Source organism: Bidens hawaiensis, unplaced genomic scaffold (genome assembly GCF_021521415.1).
Source record: "Bidens hawaiensis isolate Kalapana, Puna unplaced genomic scaffold, B.hawaiensis_p1.1 tig00048333_1, whole genome shotgun sequence".
Taxonomy (NCBI): Eukaryota; Viridiplantae; Streptophyta; class Magnoliopsida; order Asterales; family Asteraceae; genus Bidens; species Bidens hawaiensis.
The window spans coordinates 42425-54336 of record NW_027498660.1 but is presented as its reverse complement, the minus strand read 5'-3'; the positions used below and the strand labels follow the sequence as shown (position 1 = coordinate 54336).

Sequence of the window (11912 nt, the reverse complement as noted above, 5' to 3'; positions counted from 1 at the left end):
GGGTGTGCATTTGGAAAATATCCGGTTGGGTAGTATTGTGGTACATGTGGTGGTTGGTAGGTGGGAATTTCTGAGGGATGGTATGCTGGTATTTTCGTGGGTTGATACATAGGAATTGTCGGTGGATGATAGCTCAAGTGTCTTGAGGGTTCGATTCTTTGTGGTGGTGGACTATCGGGTAGTTTAATTGGGCATTGCTCAGTCCCAGGGAAGTATATCGGTTTGGTTCGTTCAATATTGGTCGTGGCTAAAGAAGGCCTCAAAGTAATCTTCATCCATGATGTCTTTAGGGAACTTGTAGTATTTCCTTGCTCTTCTTGCTTCATTATCATAATACTCTATTAATTTCTCATAAGACATCTTTGGTGGGTGGTTTAGAATGTAGAGAGGAAAGAAAGGGTTACCAGCAAATCTTATGTCACACCCCAAACTACGGCGGAAATGCCGGGGCGGACTGATTGCTCACAACTTTTCAAAGGTTACTATCATGCACAATATAAGTTTCAATATCTAATTAATAATTTCAAGTAAAAAAATATTCATGTACATCAAATTTATAAATAAACAATTACATTAAACATCCAAAATTAAGTTCTTGTATCTTTTCTCTAACATGCATCCTAAGTTGCTTCAAACAATCTTGATAATCACGTCACACGATAACCTGCATATGCGTTGAAAATAATATAGTTTGTCAACAGAAGGTTGAGTGAGCAACACACCAGTTTAAATGTACATATAGTATATAACAAAAATATGTAGTTGCAACAAGTCATATGAGAATAAGAAATTAACCAAATGAGCAAGTATAACTGAGATGTCGAGAAGCACAAGGCTATAACGACTGGCGTATGATCATACTAGACTGAGATTATGTTGTACCTCTCCGAATGCGGAAGCATACAAAGCAAATAAGCACATAAACAAGTAAGGTATAAGTTGTTAACACATAAGACAAAGTTGCAGTTTTGTGTATAAGTATATATGAAAAATATATTTACGCATATGTCCCCAAAACGTGGAAAACAAGTAAAATAGGGGAATGTGGTACTCACCTTAGCAATAAGCAAAAGATAAACGAATGCGGTAAGAACGGTAGTAAACAAGCGTTACGCTCTTCGGAAGTTATCGACGAGACATCCTAAGTAGCAATAGTTTAGAAAATAAATATGGATTGTATAACAAAGCTAAAGCTAGATGAAGGTTCGGGATTTGATGATCGAGTGTGTTCTTGCGAAAGTAAAATATTAATAGGTTTATTCTAAATTATATTATCAAAGTTTATCATAAATAATAAGATTTAATTATATAAAATACTTTAAAATATTTAAATGAATATTTATAAAACGTTATAATTTATATAAAGAGATCTATTCTAAATGATTATTTTAACTAAAAATACGTTTTAATTGTATTTATATTTATATTATTAATAAAGACTTCTTTTAAGTAAATGTTTTAAATAATAATATTTATACAAAATATTATCTTTAAACAAGTACGCAAACTATCGTTTTAATACACGAATAAATGAGATGAATTTTAAATATACATTAAAATTCTTTTTAAGTATGAAAACCTTTAATAAACTATTTCACATACATATATATATATATATGTACATACACAAAAACTTAGCGAGATTTACTGACAAAAACGTAAACTTTAGTATGTCGGTTTAATAAGATAGTATTTATTTAATAGCTAAAATGTAATGATCATTTAGTAAAATTAATTTTTAATAAATAACCAAAACTAAAAAAAAGATCTAAAAATTCGGGTGGCCAGGTTCGAACCTGCGACCATCCGCAACTCAACACTACCCAGCCAAACGCTCCAGCTTAAGAATTGTGTAACAGATGAAAACGACTTAACATATGCAGAAACAGCCGGACCCCAAGATTGATATAAACCTTAGAATTATAGATTGATCAATCTGTTAACTTTTAGTGCAATTAATCTTAGGGTTATTGATCAACATCAAAACACGATTTGAAACATGTATTCAATTACCTTGAATGGGGCTGAATTGAAAGTTAATCAGATCGAAACAGGGTCGGCTATATTGCGATTATGAATGGCTATCAACAGGCTGCTGCAACGAAATTGATTACGGGGCTTAGTTTGGCGACGGCCAGAGGATGCTATCTGCATATTTAATTGAATTGTTATTACTTGATTACAGGTATTATAAAAACGAGTTGAGACAGTTCTTAGAATGTATCAATACACGTCGTATATGATCCTGTTTCCTAAATAATTTAGTCGGTGAGGCCGTAAATGGAAAGAATAACAATGTCATTGATTTAATTTCTATAAAAGTGGCGAGGATTACGGTGCAAGATATAATCTGGTTACCTGGGTTCGTTCAACGGGTTCGGGTTTGGGTCTTGGGCATGGGTTAACGGGTTAGAATGATAAAAATGGTAATATTTGCAACTTAGTCCTTAAGGTTTAAGGATGGGAGTGTAAATAGATAAAAGTCTAAGTTTGAACTAAAATTGTAATATATTCAAAGTTATAAATATGTATTAAATAAACAATTATAATAATTAAATATCTCGATAAAAGTGATGGAAACAGGTCGGGTAATGATAATAAATATTAATTTGGAAAACCGAGTTGTTACAGTCTCCCCTACTTAGAGAATTTCGTCCCAAAATTAAAGGAGATTTTAACAAAACCAATAAAGTTTGAGGAAAAGAAAAATTTTAATAAAATTTAAAAAAAATTATCATAGCATAGAATTTTGAATAGTTAAAATAACGCTCCAAATGCAAATCCGATAAGGGCACTTATATATAGGATTTACCATCGGCGTATCCACCATATCCTTATCATTTCTACGTGTGTACCATTATCAAACTACTCTCAATTCTATATTATGATACACAACTTTATGCTTCATGATTTCCATGCGAGGACTTCGATAATTATGTTCCGGACCATAATTATTGTTATCGTCGGATGGTCCACGTGATTCGTCTCATCGTGTGGTTTTACAAAACATTTGAGTAAAACTTGATTTTGAGGAAACAAAAATTTTCAAGATGTTTTAATTATTAAACCAATGTATAAAACATCTGAAAGTTGTGGTTGATTTATATAGAAGAGTTTCTACAACATCTTTTAACACAAAAGTATAAGTATTTGGAAAAATAGATAACTTATTAATAGTTGAGGTTAATAAAATGAGTTGTGATGAATGAGGGTAAGGAAATAAAACAGCGGTATGCTTTAATAAACAATCTATTTAATGAAAAGAAACTTTATTTATTAGATAGAAGATAAATAATCCAAATACGGAAATAATTCAAAGCCATAAAGAGGCGTTACAATATGTAATTAAGAAAAGACAAAAGAAATTAAGATAGATAAAGGAAACGATAAAAGTCTTCAATATCGTTGAGTAGCTTAATTGCTGTGACTTGAGGCACCACGAGGAGTTTCAGGAGTAGGAGCAGTTGAGTTAGATTGATTCGGCATTGCCTAGAAAACTAGAGCTTGAACGGTTTGCAAGAGAGTTGTTTGGTGGAAATTTGTCTGATAAACTTGAGCTTGTGGTTTCGAGGTTTGGTAGTGTTGGTTTAAGTAAGGTTGACCTTGATTGATGGGAGGGGCTTGAAGGACATGAGGTTGATGGGTTTGAGCATGTGTCAAGTAGTAGGGTGTGGTCGTAGATTGGGCTTGATGAACTTGGGTAAGTTGAGGGCATGCATTACGGAGATGATTTAAGTTTCCACAATGGTAGCAAGCACGGGTATTAAGAACCCCGGGTTGAGCATGAGGGGTAGGTTGTTGCGGAACAGCTTGTGCAGTAGGCAGGATACGACAGGTGTTAGCAAGATGGCCATAACGGTTACATTGGGTGCATCGACGGCATAGGGATTTAACCGAGTGATGACAGTTACAAATGGAGCATGAAGAAAAAGGACCGAGGTAGGGTTTCTTGTTTGAGGAGACTTGCGGGTGGGTAGGATTTGTTGCAGTAAAATTCTTACGTTTCTTGTCGTGAGGATGAGTGGAGGTAGATGGTTTGTAGTCACTAGCAGAGGAATTAGTGGAAAAAGTTGAATCAGTTGCATTGATGTTTTGAAATTTGTGTCACTATCCTAGTAATTGCTGCAACTATCTCTTTGGTGATAAAGACAGCCATACGGGGGTCGTGAGAATCAAACGATCGATGTCAAGGATAACGTTGGTTTCTTGAATAAGACATTTTATAGGGGCCAAAAATGAGGATTTATAAGATGAAGGATAAATTGAGGAAATCATAAGAATAGTAAAATGTTTAACTATGAAGATAACTTATAATAAAGTTGCCTTAAGAAGTAAGAGGAATTGAGTCATGAGAATTAAAAGTAAGAGTTTATAAGATGAGGGGGGTACATTGCGTAAATAGTTGTTAAATGATGTAGTCAATAAGTTTAATGTGTGATGACTACATGAGGAGTTAAGTCAGTTTAAAATTTTGATTATTAAGTTTACAATAAACTAACGAAATATAAATTGTGGATGTTGGCCTCCCATGAGCTTTCCATGGCAATTTGAATGGCCTAACGAACTAACGAAAAACAACTGAGTTGGACAGCCCATGAGCGTTACATGGCAATTCGATTGTCCCAACTAATTAACGAATTAACAATGCAATGAAGTTTGTCGGCCCAATGAGCGTTACACGGCGTTTTAACCGACCAAACTAAATAACGAACTATCGAAATAAATATGGGTAGTCGGAGAATCTTGTGAAATCACCACGTTGATTACTCCAACAAAAATACGAAATCAAGTTAAGAAATGGATAGTAGGAGTGCCCATGGTTCCATGGATTTTTCACCCAACTAACCATTTAAATAACGGAGCACAATAATCGGGAAAACCGAGTTTAGCCACGTATCACCGTGAATTCAGTTAAAATTAACCTAAGGTGTCGGTCATATGGCATTTATGGGTCTCGCTCGGGTCCATAGGGTTGAGTACTGTGGTCAGGTTATCACCCAGGTAAGGAATAGCGTCTTAACTTTGCTTCTTGGAACCGTTTTGCCAGTGCCCAACTCACAGTTTATCTTCCCCTTTCATTTATCGTAGGGACTTGCCACATAACCTATCCTTAAGGTGTACGGGCGAAAACAACAAATGGGAATTCTTAAGGAATTTCCCGTAAATAAAAGCAATCTAATTTCGAAAAGTTTTCTTTGAATGTTGAGGCATAGCCTCGGAGTTTGTGTGTGTGTGCATAACAATATAATAGATAATAAGTAAACAATTATCTAAGAAAGCTGTAAACAATTTAATTTGAACACATAAGGGTAAACAGATAGGCACGTATAGGGTTCCTAAACATGTGTCTAAGGCAATATCTAACGACCTATCTTAACATTCGGCTCTGATACCAATCTGTCACACCCCAAACTACGGCGGAAATGCCGGGGCAGACTGATTGCTCACAGTTTTTCAAAGGTTACTATCATGCACAATATAAGTTTCAATATCTAATTAATAATTTCAAGTAAAAAAAATATTCATGTACATCAAATTTATAAATAAACAATTACATTAAACATCCAAAATTAAGTTCTTGTATCTTTTCTCTAACATGCATCCTAAGTTGCTTCAAACAATCTTGATAATCACGTCACACGATAACCTGCATATGCGTTGAAAATAATATAGTTTGTCAACAGAAGGTTGAGTGAGCAACACACCAGTTTAAATGTACATATAGTATATAACAAAAATATGTAGTTGCAACAAGTCATATGAGAATAAGAAATTAACCAAATGAGCAAGTATAACTGAGATGTCGAGAAGCACAAGGCTATAACGACTGGCGTATGATCATACTAGACTGAGATTATGTTGTACCTCTCCGAATGCGGAAGCATACAAAGCAAATAAGCACATAAACAAGTAAGGTATAAGTTGTTAACACATAAGACAAAGTTGCAGTTTTGTGTTAAGTATATATGAAAAATATATTTACGCATATGTCCCCAAAACGTGGAAAACAAGTAAAATAGGGGAATGTGGTACTCACCTTAGCAATAAGATAAAGATAAACGAATGCGGTAAGAACGGTAGTAAACAAGCGTTATGCTCTTCGGAAGTTATCGACGAGACATCCTAAGTAGTAATAGTTTAGAAAATAAATATGGATTGTATAACAAAGCTAAAGCTAGATGAAGGTTCAGGATTTGATGATCGAGTGTGTTCTTGCGAAAGTAAAATATTCATAGGTTTATTCTAAATTTTATTATCAAAGTTTATCATAAATAATAAGATTTAATTATATAAAATACTTTAAAATATTTAAATGAATATTTATAAAACGTTATAATTTATATAAAGAGATCTGTTCTAAATGATTATTTTAACTAAAAATATTTATATTATTAATAAAGACTTCTTTTAAGTAAATGTTGTAAATAATAATATTTATACAAAATATTATCTTTAAATAAGTACGCAAACTATCGTTTTAATACACGAATAAACGAGATGAATTTTAAATATACATTAAAATTCTTTTTAAGTATGAAAACCTTTAATAAACTATTTCACATACATACATATATATATATATATATATATATATATATATATATATATATATACATACACAAAAACTTAGCGAGATTTACTGACAAAAACGTAAACTTTATTATGTCGGTTTAATAAGATAGTATTTATTTAATAGCTAAAATGTAATGATCATTTAGTAAAATTAATTTTTAATAAATAACCAAAACTAAAAAAAAGATCTAAAAATTCGGGTGGCCATGTTCGAACCTATGACCACCCACAACTCAACACTGCCCAACCAAACGCTCCAGCTTAAGAATTGTGTAACAGATGAAAACGACTTAACATATACAGAAACAACCGGACCCCAAGATTGATATAAACCCTAGAATTATTGATCAACATCAAAACGCGATTTGAAACATGTATTCAATTACCTTGAATGGGGCTGAATTGAAAGTTAATCAGATCGAAACAGGGTCGGCTATATTGCGATTATGAATGGCTATCAACAGGCTGCTGCAACGAAATTGATTATGGGGCTTAGTTTGGCGACGGCCAGAGGACGCTATCTGCATATTTAATTGAATTGTTATTACTTGATTACAGGTATTATAAAAACGAGTTGAGACGGTTCTTAGAATGTATCAATACACGTCGTATATGATCTTGTTTCCTAAATAATTTAGTCGGTGAGGCCGTAAATGGAAAGAATAACAATGTCATTGATTTAATTTCTATAAAAGTGGCGAGGATTATGGTGCAAGATATAATCTGGTTACCTGGGTTTGTTCAACGGGTCAACGTGTTCGGGTTTGGGTGTTGGGCATGGGTTAACGGGTTAGAATGATAAAAATGGTAATATTTGCAACTTAGTCCTTAAGGTTTAAGGATGGGAGTGTAAAGAGATAAAAGTTTAAGTTTGAACTAAAATTGTAATATATTCAAAGTTATAAATATATATTAAATAAACAATTATAATAATTAAATATCTCGATAAAAGTGTTGGAAACAGGTCGGGTAATGATAATAAATATTAATTTGGAAAACCGAGTTGTTACATCTTATCCCTATTCAAATAAACAAGTAAAATATTTTCCTATGCTTGGATCGAAGTTTGGGTATTGTTTTATGATACCCAATTCCCTAGGATCGATGGCTCTGATACCAACCTTGTCACACCCCCATCTTGGGCCTAGGTGTGTGACTCGATAGTTGGTACCACTTTTGTATATAAATCAGAGTTACGATTGTTAGCGGAAGACTTTATAAAATATAAGGATTAAAGTTTTAAAACATTTACAATACAAAAGATGGAACGAAAGTTCCATTTACGTTTACTTGTTTTATATCTACAAAACCACCTTTTAATTCATAATTAAGTTTAACAAAAATTATCCGAGACATCGGATTCTTGAGCCTTCGTCCTTTAGCTCTAATATTGGTCATCTGCAAAATGTTATAAAAATACGTCAGCAACGAATGCTGTTGAATATGCTGACGCGAAAACATTTTCCTTTACTTTGTTACCCCTCGAGGGTTACGCGTGCCTCGGCCCATCTTGGCTTAGGAATAACAAAGTTAAAACAACATCATTATAAACTCGAGTCTCTACCTAGGTCACCCAGCAAGACACTGCAGCGTCCCGACGTACTTAGGTACCATAAATATACACAAGGTCATTCTCACTCGAACATACTTTGGTTCGGCCCATCGTGGCTGGAGGTCGTGACCAGGCGTGGTGCGATGTGCCCACCGCATTTTACCACATATGTAAGGATCCAGACAAACGTATACTACAGCCTGAGGGTTAGGTTTTACTCTTATTCATAATGTTTTTAGAGACACTTAGTCTCATGTACAGTTTTACACATAACACGTTTATTTATTTGAAAACAAGTTTGTAAAAGTGGGGCGTATTCACCTTTGATTGGGATCGGTTTCCAACACCGTTCTTGCGTATTATTTCTTGCTATCTCGCACCTATAGTACGGGTATAACTTTTATTAGTCGGATATACAATCCGGCTTAAGACCTTTAGCCTTATTACCTCGATGAACCTTTAGTTCATTTCTTTTACTTTAAAACCTTTAGTTTTAAAAGCAATATTTATAAACCTTTAGCTTATTATAAAAACCCGATGTTTCTTCTTTTCTAAGAAACGTATTCTTTTTCTTTTATCATATAAGAATATCATTATTACTTATATAATATTCATAAAAAAGAATTATATAATTCACACACACACACACACACACATATATATATATACACTTCTATATTTCTTTATTTTCTTTTCTTTATTATATAATTTCTTTCCATAAACATCGAGTATAATTCCGACTTAGGGCATTAAGCCTTTATAATATTTTATTATTATTTTAGTCGGGTAGTAAGCCTTACCTTTCCTCGGCTTATAATTCCCTAGATACTCGAGCAGCACTTCTACGCCGCTTAGCCTTTTCAACACTCGCCTTGATCGCCACTTCACTTCGGCACGCAAATCGAGACACCCAATCTTTTCAGCACGCACTTCGAGGTGATCGTCGGGTTGTAAAACGGCACCACCTTCTTGCTCGGAACGTCGTTGGGGAGTGGTACGAATATCGAGGTAAGGCACGTTTATCGAGGAATCGGGGCACGGTTTTCGAGGTGTATCGATGGCACGAATTTCGAGGTTTAGAGAGATGTTAGAGAGAGGTATGAGAGCAGGTTGTGAGGTGTGAAATTATTAAACCCGGACCTTGTTATTTATAAGCAAATTCTGGGTCCCATCGCGGTACGCGCCCGACCCCTTGGCACCCGCTGCGTACCGCGACGTAGCCATGATGAGTCGCAACGTAGGTCTGCCACGTGTCACCACGTGGCAGACGGTGTGCCACGCGTGAACACGTGGCGGACGACATGCCACGTGTGGCCACGTGTCGGGGCACGTGGCGACCGGTGGGCCACGTGTGGACACGTGGTGAAAAGGTGTCAGGCGTGTCAGGAAAGTTTGACCAAGCCCCATCGCGGTACGCGATGGGCTCATTCACTGACCGGTCGCGTATCGCGATCAGACAAGAAAACAGATTTCTTATTTTAGCCCTTGGAGTTTGAAAGTTGGCAGAATTGATCCTATACTTTGGAAACTTATCATTTTTGGCCCAAAATTCCCGTGATATATATATATATATATCACACACAACATATATACATATACATATATACATATACATATATATATATATATCTATATATACATATAATTTATCTCTTAAGACGCCGTAGAATTAAATAACACCTCCACCTCCGGTGTGCCTTATACCTTAAATCCTTCTCTCCGGCGAACGTTACAGATTACTCCTTCAATTGCTATATGAACGTCGTTGCTTCATTAATTCTTGTATTCGTTCCAGTATCACTGTTCAATTACGTCTTATTACACCATTAATTCGTCCATTAACACAAATGAAACCGACAACTCCCTTCAATACCTAAGGACAGAAATTGGCGACATTTGATTTGCACTTATGTATTATAAATTTGGTTCCTAATTGCATTCAAAAACTCTCTCTGGCAGGTAAATCCGTCAATTTCAATTTTGTTAATTCCATTGGTTAATTGCATTATTTTTAGGGCTAACTATTTTGGTTTTACATCCATTAATCATGTTTTTGTCTGTTATATGTCAGATCTTGAAACTGAGGTATCAATTCGTTGGAAGTTTGATGTAACGGAGAGCCATATTTTCGGTTTTTGAATACATGCCAAATTAGGTCCAATTTTGTTTTTGTTTTTGGTAATTAGGGTCAAATTTTCAGTTTTAGAGATACACTGATGTCACTGGATGTTGATGGCAACCCTAAGAAGGTGAACAAAAGTGGGGAAAATTATCAAAATGATGATGTGAGAAATTTTAAAAATACACCAACGCCACTTGATGCTGATAATAACTCAACGATGGCGAAGAAAATTGGGGGGAAATCTCAGAAGGAAGATGAAAAGACATGAAAAGTTTTCAAAATACACCGACGTCTATTCATAAACATGGTGGGCTGTTTCAATTGCATTGGTGGAGGTTCAAAATCATCCAAGAACAAGCAAATTGACGAGTCAGATACTGAAACTGTAATTGGTATGTGTAATGGCTTTCATTTCTTCATTTTTTGTACTCTATATATGTTATAATACTATTAGCATGATTGTTAGTTTCTTGATGATGTGAAACATGCATGCTGTTTGATTCTTTAATTGTGTTCTTGTTAATTTGCATTGATTCTTGTTGAATTTGTAGTTTGTATACGTTGTGATCAGTTATGTCATTAGATGATTACGGGTTTTGGGTCGGATTTGGGCTCAAACCGAATCAAAACTGAAAATTCGGTATTTTTTTGGTTTTGTCATTTGAGTATGAAAATTTTGGCCCGAAATTTTTTTTGCCCAAAATGTAAATAAAATGATTATTCTACATTTGGGTTGAAATATTTGAGTTACATATTTTAATGTTTAGTTATAAATAAATTAAAATAAAAACAAAGTGAAAGTTCAAAAAATTCGGTTCGGTTTTTATCACATGTAAAACTAAAACCGAACCGTAAGTTCAATTTTACATAAACATAAAATCAAACTATAGGTTTTGGTTTCTTTTGGTTTTTCTGGTTTTGAATCGGTTTGTAGTTCATATATTTGATTATTTGTCATCACCAGTGACCTCATCAAATGATTATAGGTTTGGTAACTTTTGATCCTAATTCAATTAATGAATATTCTTTTGTCATCAATCACAACTTTAAAACAGTTATTAATCTAACTGAATCAAGAACTCATGCTTCAAAAAATTTAGAAATTTATAATCAGTTTGCTCTTGAAATTACTTATAATATTATAAGTATAAATATCTTGGCTTTCTTATATTATAGTAGGATCAATTTCCACTTGAAAATTACTTATTATATTAAAAATATAAAGTTCTTGATTTTTTTTTGGGTTAGAATAGGATCATTGGATAGCTAGGGATGTTTTGATGTGTTAGTTCACTAAATTGAGTGATTATTTATTTATTTAAACAAAGTTTAATAATTGGCATGTTCATTAAAGTTTTAACCTTAAGTAGTTTTAAGTGTCTTTTTAAGTAATTTTGATAGATACAAATTTATTGTTGTTTTTTAAAGATTTAGATTCAACAAAAGTTGAACAAGATAATGAAGTGAAGAAAGGAAAAGCACCAATTGTTGAGCAAGCATGAGTTTCAAAGTGGCCTGATGAGAAGAATAAACTTTATGAAGAACAAATTGTCGATAAAGCATCGGCTTCAAACGAGTCTGATGACAAGAATATACTTCATGAAGAACAAAGGCGTGTGAACCAAGCACGAACATTCACATATGAACAATTAGTGAACGCAACTG

At 34.0% G+C, this 11912-nt stretch overlaps 1 long non-coding RNA gene across 1 annotated transcript; it reads left to right on the top strand.

The window, feature by feature from the left end:
* The first annotated feature begins 10153 nt into the window (after positions 1-10153).
* On the top strand, positions 10154-11912 carry LOC143597467 (uncharacterized). Its single transcript, XR_013146914.1, has 3 exons — positions 10154-10303; positions 10495-10639; positions 11676-11912. It is a non-coding gene; the product is annotated as an uncharacterized LOC143597467 (long non-coding RNA).